This window comes from Rhinoraja longicauda, chromosome 16, assembly GCF_053455715.1.
Source record: "Rhinoraja longicauda isolate Sanriku21f chromosome 16, sRhiLon1.1, whole genome shotgun sequence".
Taxonomy (NCBI): Eukaryota; Metazoa; Chordata; class Chondrichthyes; order Rajiformes; family Arhynchobatidae; genus Rhinoraja; species Rhinoraja longicauda.
This window is the reverse complement of record NC_135968.1, coordinates 20,595,912-20,608,997: the sequence shown is the minus strand read 5'-3', so window position 1 is coordinate 20,608,997 and position 13,086 is coordinate 20,595,912. Positions and strand designations below refer to the sequence as shown.

The window sequence follows — 13,086 nt, the reverse complement described above, 5'->3', positions numbered from 1 at the left end:
GGGAGATTTGCATTCTACGGACTGCTGCCTTGACTCGTTAAATCTGATTTTAATTATTCACCCGCTCTACGAGGATCTCGAGTAAGTCTGCTGTAAACAGTAAAGACATATGCAGATCAAGACTGCAGCCTCAGGCTGTGGGCCTGGGAGATGAAATGTCTGGCACAGCAGTGTGAGGTGGGGGAGAGTCACAGGGGGAAGTGAGAGTGTGTGTAGAGTTCCCCTTCTGGGGCCTCTGATAGGTGCCCCTTTAATAAGCAAGTAAAGTGCAATATGTTCCATTCTCTTTTTACCGTCAGCTTTAACACGTTTTGTTTCCTGGTGATGGAACTAATTGTTGAAGTTGGCGCAGCGGTAGAGTTTCTGCCTTACAGCACCAGAGTATAAGAGATATACTTCTTCAGTCTGAAGAAGGGTCTCGACCCGAAACGTCACCCATTCCTTCTCTCCCGAGATGCTGCCTGACCTGCTGAGTTACTCCAGCATTTTGTGAATAATTGCAGCACCAGAGACCGGGTTCGATCCCGACTACGGGTGCTGTCTGTACGGAGTTTGTACGTTCTCCCCGTGACCTGCGTGGGTTTTCTCCGAGGTCTTCGGTTTCCTCCCACACTCCAAAGACGCGCAGGTTTGTCGGTACATTGGCTTAGTGTAAATGTAAAATTGTTCCTAGTGTGCGTAGGGTAGTGTTAGTGTCCGGGGATCGCTGGTCGGCACAGACTCGATGGGCCGAAGTGCCTGTTTCCGCCCCGTATCTTTAAACTAAACTAAAAAAACTGATCTGATTGGATTGCACGTCTAGATGGCACAGAAAATAAAAAGTGACTGACAGGGAGTGAATAAGGCTGAGAATTTAAAAACAAAACTCAAAAGAATGAGCAGAGTGCATGGGCCGTAACCATGGGTTACACTTTCAAGGCAACTAAGTAAATCCAATCCTTTTTTATTATGTTGCTTTTAGGGTGATTGGTGCTTTGGGAATCCTCTGGCATGGTTAGCATGGGGTTTTTCTGGTGAAAGACATGATGAAATCAGAAAAAAATTAATGTATATCTAACCTGCAGACGGATCGGACACAAAGTCAAAGCAGGTCAGGCATCTTCTCTGGAGGACATGGAAAGGTGAAGGGGTCAGGGCCTTCTTCAGACTGATTGTAGTAGGGATCGGCTGAAGGGAGAAAGCTGGAGGGGGGGGGGGTGGGGGCTCGGGCAGGAAGAAGTCCGGCAATGGAGAGGTAGATCGAAGAGCAATAGACAATAGGTGCTGGAGCAGCCAGCACCTTCGAGCCAGCACCGCCATTCAATGTGATCATGGCTGATCATCCACAATCAGTACGCAGGAGAGCAGTAGGAATCAGGGAGGGGGAAGCATTGAGAGAGGGTCCCACAGAACTACCGTCAGAGGGAGGAGGAGAACCTCTTCAAGGTAGGCACAACTTGAGGAGATCTTGAAATGGATCGTTCAAATGTAGACACAAGAAAGTGCTGATGTTGGTTTACAAAAAAAGACACAAAGTGCCGGAGTAACTCAGCAGGCCAGGCAGTGTCTCCGGAGAACATGGATAGGTGATGTTTTGGGTCGAGACCCTTCTTCAGGCTGATTGTAACAGTAGGGAGAAAGCCGAGGAGAGGTGGGGGGTGTGGAAACAGGACCTTTGGTCCACGCCAACCATCCATCACCTGCACACTAGATCTGTATCATCCCAGTTTTGCATTCTGCACCCGAGGAACAATTTACAGAAGCCATTAACCTACAAACCTGCACATCTTTGGGGGAGGAGTGGGAGGAAACCGGAGCACCCGGAAAAAAAACCCACACAGCGAGAGGGAGGAGGGTATAAACTCCATTGTCAGGATCAAGCCCGGGTCTCTGGCGCTGTAAGGCAGCAACTCTACCGCTGCGCCAATGTGCTGCCCCCGTGTGGATCTGGTGCTAAACTGTGGCCCTGTCTTCCAGCCCACCGATCTATTTAAAATGCAAAGGAGTTACACGCGGCTCCCCATTTAATACTTACCCTTGCAACAAAAGCATCTGGTTATTATCATACAGCTGCTCGTGAGACCCTTTCCTACATTATTCCACTTCAGATGTATTCCACCAGCTACCCGGCACTATGCGTAGACATGCACTTGATTATGGAGACAATAAAAATACTGTTAAAACCCTGAACATCGCTAGATAAATGCACGTCTTTATCCTGACTGTTTGAGGAGCTTTGTGGCTAATTTCCCATTTTTCCAACAAAAAAATAGTTTATTCAAATTTTGGAAAGCTTTTGGCCAAACTCCAGATGAAACTGTTTGTTTCGAGGCAGTCCCGGCGGCAATGCAAATGTGTTGATCTTCCGTGCTCGTGACCCCTAAAGTGAGCGGGTTTGGTCCAAACCGTGTGTGAGAGAAAACGCACAAAAGGCCGTTTGAAGCCTTATTCAGCAGTGGGAACTGGGAGTGCCTCCAACCCGATCAAAAGGCAGCCTGGCAACTCATCTTCCCAGCGGCTTCCAGCTTGACTTGTTCTTCTGCAGGGCTATAAAAATAACGTCCACCATTAACCTTCAAAACTTAGGTGTAATGAGGAACTAAGAGCAGTTCACTCCTACCATCAGGAAGAAAGTACAGGAGCCTGATAACTGTGATCACCGGGTTCAAGAATAACTTCGTCCCAACAACCATCAAGCTCTTGAACGTTACACAACACTGACGTCAGCTATGAACTTCTTTGGAAAGTCTTTGGTTGCATCTCTGGAGAGCATGGACAGGGCGTGGATTTTGGGCGACACAGTGGCGCAGCGATAGAGTCGCTGCCATACAGTGCCAGAGACCCGGGTTCGATCCTGACTACGGGTGCTGCCTGTACATTCTCCCCATGACCTGCATGGGTTTTCTCCAGGTGCTCTGGTTTCCTCCCACACTCCAAAGACGTACAGGTTGGTAAGTTCATTGGCTTTGGTAAACTAGTAAGTTGTCCCTCGTGTGTAGGATAGTGCTAGTGTACGGGGATCGCTGGTCGGCGTGGATACGTCCGGTGGAGTGGGCAGCTGGAGGCCCTGCAACAGCCATAGGGTCATGTGGATCAGGGGCCGCTGGAGGCCCCACTGAAGTCGGACGAGCGCGCGGATCGGGCGCGGCATGCAACGGCACGGAGCGGTGGTGGAGGACACCGACAGTATCGCCGGGCCAGGCCAACCCCTGCAACACCAACCCAGTGCCGTTGCCAGGACAACGGGCCATTTAGGCCAAGACAAGCCTCTATACTTTTAAGAACATAAAAGGCAGGCACAAGATGGTGTTGGAAATTGGCACCTCTTTGTTTACTGCCTCAGTGAAGTTATTCTTACACTGCAATCGTTACACTTTTGTACTTATTTATGATTGTGCATATTATGATTTTAATTGTATGCAAAACAAAGAATTTCACTGTATCTAGGTACAAAGAGACATAGTCATACAGCGTGGAAACAAGTCCTTCGGCCCAAGTTGCCCACACTGACCAACATGCCCCATCTACACTAGTCCCACCTGCCTGCGTTTGTGCCTCCAGCACATCATTCTAGACACTCACCAACTTTTCCCCCCTCTCCTTAAACCTGTGTCCCCTTGTTCTCAATTCCCCTTCTCTGGGCAAGAGACTGTGTTTACCCAATCTATTCCTCTCATGATTTTGTGCACCTCTAAAAGATCTCCCCTCCTCCTCCTGCGCTCCAAGGAATAGAGTCCTTGTGACGTTAGAGTCCACGTGACAAAGAAGAGGGAGAGAAAAAAGAAGAGGGAGAGAAAAAAGGAGAGGGGGAGAGGGGGAGGGAGGGAGGGAGGGAGGGAGGGAGGGAGGGAGGGAGGGAGGGAGGGAGGGAGGGAGGGAGGAGGGAGGGAGGGAGGGAGGGAGGGAGGGAGGGAGGGAGGGAGGGAGGGAGGGAGGGAGGGAGGGAGGGAGGGAGGGAGGGAGGGAGGGAGGGAGGGAGGGAGGGAGGGAGGGAGGGAGGGAGGGAGGGAGGGAGGGAGGGAGGGAGGGAGAGAAAAAAAAGAAGAAAAAAAAGAGAAAAAAAAGAGAACCTTGATGAAAGGAACATTGGGAACTAGAGTGAGCATGTGTGCACAGTTTTATTTTGGGTGCAGTGATTGCAAGGGGACTTTGCCAGCATCCAGCCCCAACCCCCATCCCTGGGATCTGGTTTTAATCAGATTCTTTCCTACAGTGTAAAGGTGATGTACCCTTACATAGAACATACAACAGTACAGCACAAGAACAGGCCCTTCGCCCCACAATGTCTGTGCCAAACATCATGCGAAGTCCATCTCTTATCTACCTGCATATCCTTCCACTCCCTGCATTTCAACGTGCCTCTCCAAATTCCTCTTCAATGCCATTATTGCATCTGTCTCAACCGCCAACACTGGCAGCATGTTCCTGGCACTCACCACCCTCTGTGTAAAAAAAACATTGCCCCCACATATCTCCTTTAAACATCCCTTTTAAATCTCTTTGAATTATTCAATCATGGGGAGTGGAAGGAAATGGATAATGTGCAGGCAGTTAAGGGAAGGTCTTGGCATCATGTTCGGCACAGACACTGTGGGCCGAAGTGCTGTACTGCACAATGTTCTGTGTTCCAATTGCATTGGCAGACAAGTTTCAATCTTCTTTTACTCTCACACGCTCCTAGACTCTTCAACCGTCTGAAACAGTTTCTCGACATTTATTGCTTCTCCTTAAAATCTCGAAGACTTCTGCAAAAAATCATCCCTTTAAGCCTACTAAATTCCCCCCCAAAAAATACAACGACACACAGTTCTGCTAAATCTCTCACATAATTTATCATTTGAAACATATTATTCTTAAGAGAGGAACAGTCAAGACTTGTAGAAAATTACTGCAAACAGCAACCTGGGTTAAACCGGCACAAAAAAGGAAAGAGAAAACAAGGCACTCGCGGCTCACTTCTTCAGAAAGTGGATGGAAAAAGAAATTAAACATGCCTAAAAAGTTGGCGTGACTCCATCTCGGCAGTTCTGACTCTATACTATCAAAAGGATAGAGGCCCTTTCCAGTGCCCCTATCCTTTTGATAATATAGAGTCAGAACTGCCGAGGTGGAGTCACGCCAACTTTTTAGGCATGTTTATATATTATATATATATATATAACTAATTCCCTCAGTTTTCCATTTTCCAGTTCCAGTATGCTCTTTCTCGATATATATATATATATATATATATATATATACATATATATATATATAGCTTTCAGTTCTCAATCTATCGAGAAAGGGCATAATGGAGCTGGAAAACGGAAGACTGAGATAATCAGTTCATTAAGTTTCTCACTGAAGGTTTAATGGGGCAGATACAGAGTAATTATTTCCATCTGTGGCTGAGATACAAACTGGGGGGGGGATGAATACAAGATGGCCACTAATAAACCCAAGGCAGAATTCAGGAGACACTTCAACACGGTGGTGCAGCGGTAGAGTTGCTGCCTTACAGCACCATTGACCCGGGTTCGATCCTGACTACAGGTGCTGTGTGTACGGAGTTTGTCTGGAAATAACTCCTGAAGCAAGTAAATGGTGGAAACTGGAGAGAATTCATGAGAATGTTGGAAATGTCGGATTAGTGTAATTGGGCAGTTGATGGCTGGCAGGGACTCAGTGGGCTGAAGGGCCTGTTTCCATGCTGGATGTGACTCTAGCACAGAGGAAGGCACAGACATAAATGTACAGGGACATGGGACAGATACCAAGAGAGAAATAAGTCTGCAGAAAGATCCCGATCCCAAACGTCACCTATCTATGTTCTCCAGCGATGCTGCCTGACCCGCTGAGTTACTGTGGGCATAGAGTCATACAGTGTGGAAACAGGCCCTTCGGCCCAACTTGCCCACAGCGATCAACCTGCCCCATCTACACTAGCCCCACATGCCCACATTTGGCCCACATCCCTATAAACCTGTCCTATCCATGTATCTGTCCAAATGTTTTTTAAACATTGTGAAAGTGCGTGCCTGAACCACCTCCTCCAGCAGCTCGTTCCATACACCTACCGCCCTTTGTGTTTAAAAAAGTTGCTCCTCAGGTTCCTATTAAATTTCCCCCCCCCCCTCATCTTGAACTGCTGTTCTCTGGTTTTTGATACCCTTACTCTGGGTAAAAGACTCTGCGTCGACCCGATCTATTCCTCTCATGATCTTGTACATCTCTACAAGATCAGCCCCTCATTCTCCTGTTCTGCAAGGACAGGAGTCCCAGCCTGCTCAACCTCTCTCCATAGCTCAGGCCCTCCAGTCTTTATTTTGCACACTAGCTAGCAGCTGCAGTCTCCGTTTCCACTCCACTGTGAGTGAAGACTGGAGATGAATAAGTTACAGCTTGCAGGAGCAAATTAATTAAAAACTCAAATCAATTAAGGAAAAGGAAATGGGAAATAGGACCTAATGAAGCAATTCCACCAGCACAGTGGGCCTCAATAATCTCCCGCAATGCTGGTGTTTCTGCAATATAGATATATGATGCTGAATAAACGCTCACTAATCTTGTGGAATCTGAACCAGCAATGCAAGGGATTGAAAGATACAACACGGAAACAAGCCCTTTGGCCCACGAGTCCACGCCGACCATCGATCACCCATTCACACTAGTTCTGTGTTAACCCACTCTCGCATCCACTCCACACGCACTTGAGGCAATTTACAGAGACCAAGTTAACCTACAACCCGCACACCTTTGGGATGTGGTGGGAACCGGAGCACCTGGAGGAAACCCACCTGGTCACATGGGGAACCTGCAAACACCGTACATTCAGCAGACAAAGTACCTCAATAATTAAAGACTTGTTCCTCCCCCCAGTTATTTCTTCTCCCTACTCCCATCCAGCGGAAGATATGGAAGCTAGAAAATGCACGCTGGTAGACTCAGGAGCTGCTTCTTCCCCATTATTACCAGGCTACTGAAGGGTCCTTCCATAAGCTAGGGCACTGTCCAATTCACCTCCACCCATTGCGGACATTAGACTTTGGCCAAGGAACTGAGGCGCTACAATGCTGAGAACTATACAGATGCTCCTTGACTTACGATGGGGTTACGCTCCGATAAACCCATCATAAATCGGAAATATCGTAAGTTGAAAATACATTTAATACACCTGATCAATGGCCAGAAGCGAGCTGCGGCTCGCTGCCGTTGCCTAGCGTTTACACCATCGCAAGGTCGAAATATCGTAAGTCGAAGCATCGTAAGTCGAGGAGCATCTGTATTCTGTATCTCCCCCTTTACTCTATCCATTGCACTTGAGTTTGAATTGATTGTATCTATGCATGGTATATCCGATCTGTTTGGATAGCGTGCAAAATAAAGTTTTTCACTGTACCTCAGTACACGTGACAATAATAAACCTGAACCTAACTTACAGGATAACAAGGTAACCACAACCCTAAGGTCATCTCAATCCATCCGGAGAAACACCCCACATCGGGGCTGGTCATTGCTGTACCATCTATATACTAAAACTCTCGTTTGTTTGTTCCTGAGCTACAGCCAAAACGGTACACGATAGCGCGACAATTTTAGGCCCACCTTGCTCACCGTTGGTGCTAATGGAAGAAATTTCATGAAAATCGGTGTTATACTTTTTAAGTTATTCAAATCGTAAAGTTTAAATCTATCTCCTAGGGAGGGAGGAGGGAGGGAGGGAGGGAGGGAGGGAAGGGGGGAAGGGAAGAGGGGGGGGAGGGGGGGGGGGGGGGGGGGGGGGGAGGGGGGGGGGGGGGGGGGGGGGGGAGGGGGGGGGGGGGGGAGGGGGGGGGGGGGAGGGGGGGGGGGGGGGGGGGGGGGGGGGGGGGGGGGGGAGGGGGGGGGGGGGGGGGGGGGGGGGGGGGGGGGAGGGGGGGGGGGGGGAGGGGGGGGGGGGGGGGGGGGGGGGGGGGGGGGGGGGGGGGGGGGGGGGGGGGGGGGGGGGGGGGGGGGGGGGGGGGGAGGGGGGGGGGGGGGGGGGGGGGGGGGGGGGGGGGGGGGGGGGGGGGGGGGGGGGGGGAAGGGGGGGGGGGGGGGGGGGGGGGGGGGGGGGGGGGGGGGGGGGGGGGGGGGGGAGGGGGGGGGGGGGGGGGGGGGGGGGGGGGGGGGGGGGGGGGGGGGGGGGGGGGGGGGGGGGGGGGGGGGGGGGGGGGGGGGAGGGGGGGGGGGGGGGGGGGGGGGGGGGGGAGGGGGGGGGGAGAGGGGGGAGGAAGAGGGAGGAGGGAAGAGGGGGAGGGAAGAGGGGGAGGGAAGAGGGGGAGGGAAGAGGGGGAGGGAAGAGGGGGAGGAAGAGGGGGAGGGAAGAGGGGGAGGGAAGAGGGGGAGGGAAGAGGGGGAGGGAAGAGGGGGAGGGAAGAGGGGGAGGGAAGAGGGGGAGGGAAGAGGGGGAGGGAAGAGGGGGAGGGAAGAGGGGGAGGGAAGAGGGGGAGGGAAGAGGGGAGGGAAGAGGGGAGGGAAGAGGGGAGGGAAGAGGGGGAGGGAAGAAGGGGGAGGGAAGAAGGGGGAGGGAAGAAGGGGGAGGGAAGAAGGGGTAGGGAAGAGGGGGAGGGAAGAGGGGGGAGGGAAGAGGGGGGAGGGAAGAGGGGGGATGGGAAGGGGAGAGGGATAAGGGGGTAGGTAAGCGGGGGAGGGAAGAGGGGGGAGGGAAGAAGGGGGAGGGAAGAAGGGGAGGGAAGAAGGGGGAGGGAAGAAGGGGGAGGAAGAAGGGGGAGGGAAGAAGGGGGAGGGAAGAAGGGGGAGGGAAGAAGGGGGAGGGAAGAGGGGGGAGGGAAGAGGGGGGAGGAAGGGGAGTCAGAAGGGGGGGAGAGTGGGAGGGGGAGGGGAAGGGCAGAGGGGATGGGGAAGGGGAGGGGGAAGGGGAGGGGGGAAGAGGAAAGGGGGATGGGGAGGGCGAGGGGGGAGAGAGGAAGGGGGAAGGTGAGGGTGCTGCACCAATGCAGGAGAGGTTTGGGCCCAACCGGGTCCACGGTCTGTTATATTCTATTTAACGACTAGCAGATTTGCATGAAAGTATCTGTGAATCTGCTCCAGGGTTAAACATTCTCCCAGCGATCAGTCCAACTTCCTGACATCAGTCTCAAATGTAACTTTAACCAGCTTGGACCAGTATCAGCTCGTTCTGCTCTTGCAATTGGAAGTAATTTTCTGAATCTACTCTTTCCCTGCTGGTTAGAATCTCGTCGGCATCATTAAAGTTTAGTTTAGCTTAGTTTATTGTCACAGGTACCGAGCGAGTTACAGCAAAAGGCTTTTTTTGTTACGTGCTATCCAGTCAACGAAAAGACTATGCATGACTACAATCAAGCCGTCCACAGCGTACAGATACAGGATAAAGGGAGTAACGTTTAGTGCAAGATAAGGTCCAGTAAAGTCCAATTAAAGATAGTGCGAGGGTCTCCAATGAGGGAGGTGGTAGCTCAGAGTCGATCTCGAGTTAGTGATAGGATGGTTCCGTTGCCTGATACCAGTGGGGAAGAAACTGCCCCTGATTCTGGAGGCAGACACAAAATGCTGGAGTAACTCAGCATGACTGGCAGAATCTCTGGATGGAGGGAAGGGGTAACGTTTCGGGTCGAGACCCTTCTTCAGACTCCCTCTCCCGCTGAGTTACTCCAGCATTTTGTGTCTATCTTTGGTGTAAACCAGCATCTCTGCACACCTGATTCTGGAGGTATGCTTACACTAAGAGTAAAGGATCCACAGATAGAACATATGTACATGGGAAAGTACAGCACAGGAATAGGCCCTGCAGCCCACAATGTCCGTGCCAAACATGAACCGTCAGACAAATCTTCTCCGCCTGCATGTGATGGATATCCCTCCATTTTCTGCATATCCATGTGCCCATCTAAAACTCTCTAGAACACCAAATTAAAAAAGGTTCAAGAAAAGTCTCAACCTTCGTCTTATCGAGTCCACATCAGAAGATTAGAAGTTGAATACACTTCTCGGCATCTGCACAAAATGGTGTCTTGCACTTCTTGTGCGTCTTGTGCGCAATGGTGGAAAGATTGGTGGAAACAGGTGCGCGACGTGAACGCTCTTTCATGGACCCCAGTCTCAACCTGAAACTTCACCTATCCATTCTCTCCAGAGATGCTGCCTGACACGCTGAGTTATTTCAGCATTTTGTGTCCATCTCTGGTATAAACCAGCATCTGCAGTACCCTTTAATTACATATCAACCATCTAAACTTCTCCACTCCCCATACCCACTTCAATGTCACACCACCCCCCCCCCCCCCCCCCTCTGAACACACAGCCCTCCTCTTTGTAAACTAGCGGTCTGGTGGTAAACCTATTCAGCACCCTCTCCACAGCCTCCTTATCCTTCCTGTAAAGGGGCAACCAGAACTGCATGCAAAACTCCAAATGCAGCCCAACCAAAGGCCTATAAAGTAGGGGTTTAGATGGACTGCTGGAGCCGGTAGTCCGGGTTGGGTCCGAATTGGGAGGCCTGGAAACGGAGCTGGAAACCACGAGGCAGAAGGTGGAGGCACAGGCAAGTCCCAAGAAAGCATTTTAGATGGACAGATGGACTGAAGAAGGGTCTCGACCCGAAACATCACCCATTCCTTCTTTCCCGAGATGCTGCCTGACCTGCTGAGTTACTCCAACATTTTGTGAACAAAGGCCTATAAAGCTGCATCATGACTTCCTGATCCTTATACACGATGCCCCGACCAAAAAAGGCAAGCATACCATGACTTCAGTCTTTCCTCTAACATCGGGTACTTTCCCTTTTTCACATCGTGCCACAGGGCGGCACATTGGCACAGCGGTAGAGTTGCTGCCTCACAGCGCCAGAGCCCCAGGTTCGATCCTGACTACGGGTGCTGTCTGTACAGAGTTTGTACGTTCGCCCTGTGACTGCGTGGGTTTTCTCCGGGTGCTCCGGTTTCCTCCCACATTCCAAAGACGTGCGTGTTTGTAGGTTAATTGGCTTCTGTAAATTGCCTCACAGTGGGAGAGATCGAACTAGTGCATGGGTCAGTGTGGACTCGCTGGGCCGAAGGGCCTGTTTTATTACTTACACTTCATATCTCTCAACTAAGCCAAACTAAGGTAAACGCAGACAGCAAACCTTGTCCAGTGTCCGACCTCTACCAAAGGGTTAAAAGCCAAGTGTTTTGGAAGGAATAAAACGCTGGCCGATGTGACACATACATTTATTTTGCATCCATGTCTTATGCCTCCGGAAACAGGAACATAAATATGGGTCCCCAAAGTATTTTATTGGACCCTTTGCTGCCAGAAATGAAAGCAAATGGCCAGGTGAAGCAAGGTTATTATTTGCAGCTGCCAAGGCAATTTATTCGGCTTCCAGTTCCCAGAGCCCGTCCCTCAGACCCGGTCCAAACCCCACAGCGTACTAATGTGGTGACACAACCCTAACTACACTCTGGCTCGAAGCACTTACACCAGTAATGAGGAGGCACAACAGCCAATGTCCTTTCACATCATATCCCATGGAGATAGTCCAGGCCTTTAGGAATTGCCCATTAGCTGGTGAAGTAAAGCCCTGATCCACTGTGCCCTGGTTAATATGAACAGTGCACCGGGGTTGTGACAGAGGGGGGCTTACAGCAATCATTTAACCTCCACAAAGCTGATGGGGGCTTGCCTGGGAATCAGGCAAGAAAACTTACTACGTCAGCTTTTGCATTTGCATGGCGCCTTCAAAAGGTTGAGTTCAGTTTATTGTCACGTGTACCGAGGCACAGGATCACAATCGAGATATCCACTGTGTGCAGATACATGATAAAGGGAACAACGCGAATAACGTTTTGTACAGGATAAGGTCCGATCAAAAATAGTCCAATGGTCTCCAACGAGGTAGAGAGTAGCTCAGTATTGCTCTCTGGTTGTTGGTCGGACGGTTCAGTTGGCTGATGACAGCTGGGAAGAGATTGTCCCCGAATCTGGAGGTGTGCGTTTTCACACTTTTGTGCCTCTTGCCTGATGGGAGAGGGGAGGAGGGAATGGTCCTCCTCTTCTCTGGTTGAATTTAGTCCCCAGGCATACATGCAGAATGGCGGTGTTGGCATCTCATCACAGAGCTGTTCGGCATGGAAATAATGTGACCGGAAAATGTCCCGAGGTCTCTCAGCTAATCTGACATCAGTTCCCATTGATGGGCACAAAGTGCTGGAGTAACTCAGCGGGTCAGGCAGCATCTCTGGAGAACATTGATAGGTGATGTTTCGGGTTCAAAACGCCACCCGTCTTTTTTCTCGAGAGATGCTGCCTTACTCACTGAATTACTCCAGCAATTTGTGTCTTTTTTTGGTAAAAATCAGCACCTGCAGTTCTTTGCTTCTGCATCAGTTCCCCTTGGCCTGTTTTTGCTCGACAGGAAACGTCACGGAAACAGGCCTTTCAGCCCACCTTGTCCTTGCCGGCCAAGTGGGCATATTGGGCTAGTCCGTTTTGCCTACATTTGGCCCACAACCCTCTAAATCCATTCTATCCACTTGTCTGTCCAAATGCCCTTTAAAAATAATAATTGTATCAGCTTCATTGGCTTCGTGATGCAGCTACACACACACTGCCCTCATTGTTCCTGAGGTCCCTCTTAAATCTCTCTCCCTCTCATGTCTCAACCCTTATGTTGGGGAGTGCCTGTAATGCAAAGCATAAAAAAGCCCAAAGTCCCTCGTACAACCAAGACAGTTTGTAGCTGGAAACTTAGCTGGTGTTTAGTAGTGTTGGAATATTGGTGTTTAGAATTTAGTGGTGTTCAATAACCTGATGGTTGTTGGGAAGAAGCTGCTCCTGAACCTGGAGGTCGTGGTTTTCCGACTCCTGCACCTTCTTCCTGATAGCGGGAGTTGTGGCCAAATGAGAGTTGTGGCAGTGTGGTGGGGGGTCCTTGATGATGCTGGCTGCCATTTTGAGCCAGCGCATCCTCTACATGCCCGCAGAGATGCTGCTTGACCCACTGAGTTACTCCTGCACTTGGTGCTCCACACAAACAGCAGAGACCTAGATGAACTAAGAAGCATCTACTCTAGACGAACACTTGAATGGCCCTCGCATGTGGGCCGGGTGCTGGAAGATGGGACTCATTATGAGCCTGTCAGCCAA

General features: G+C 50.8%; 1 protein-coding gene and 1 long non-coding RNA gene across 8 annotated transcripts in view; one reads left to right on the top strand and one right to left on the bottom strand.

The window, feature by feature from the left end:
• LOC144601342 (leucine zipper putative tumor suppressor 2 homolog) overlaps positions 1-13,086 on the bottom strand; it is a 112,567-nt gene that overhangs the window by 93,158 nt on the left and 6,323 nt on the right. The window contains exon 1 of one of the 7 annotated variants that reach the window (XM_078413398.1): positions 4,304-4,390. The exons of 5 other annotated variants lie outside the window; for them this stretch is intronic. The gene's annotated coding sequence lies outside the window, so the exon portion shown is untranslated. Of the gene's footprint in view, positions 1-2,014; positions 2,068-4,303; positions 4,391-13,086 lie in introns of those variants that run through there. One more of the 7 variants, XM_078413396.1, reaches the window with a different exon arrangement.
• Positions 2,578-13,086, top strand: part of LOC144601344 (uncharacterized) — a 23,057-nt gene continuing 12,548 nt past the window's right edge. The window contains exon 1 of the long non-coding RNA XR_013548298.1: positions 2,578-2,930. This is a non-coding gene — a long non-coding RNA (uncharacterized LOC144601344). The remainder of the gene's footprint in view (positions 2,931-13,086) is intronic.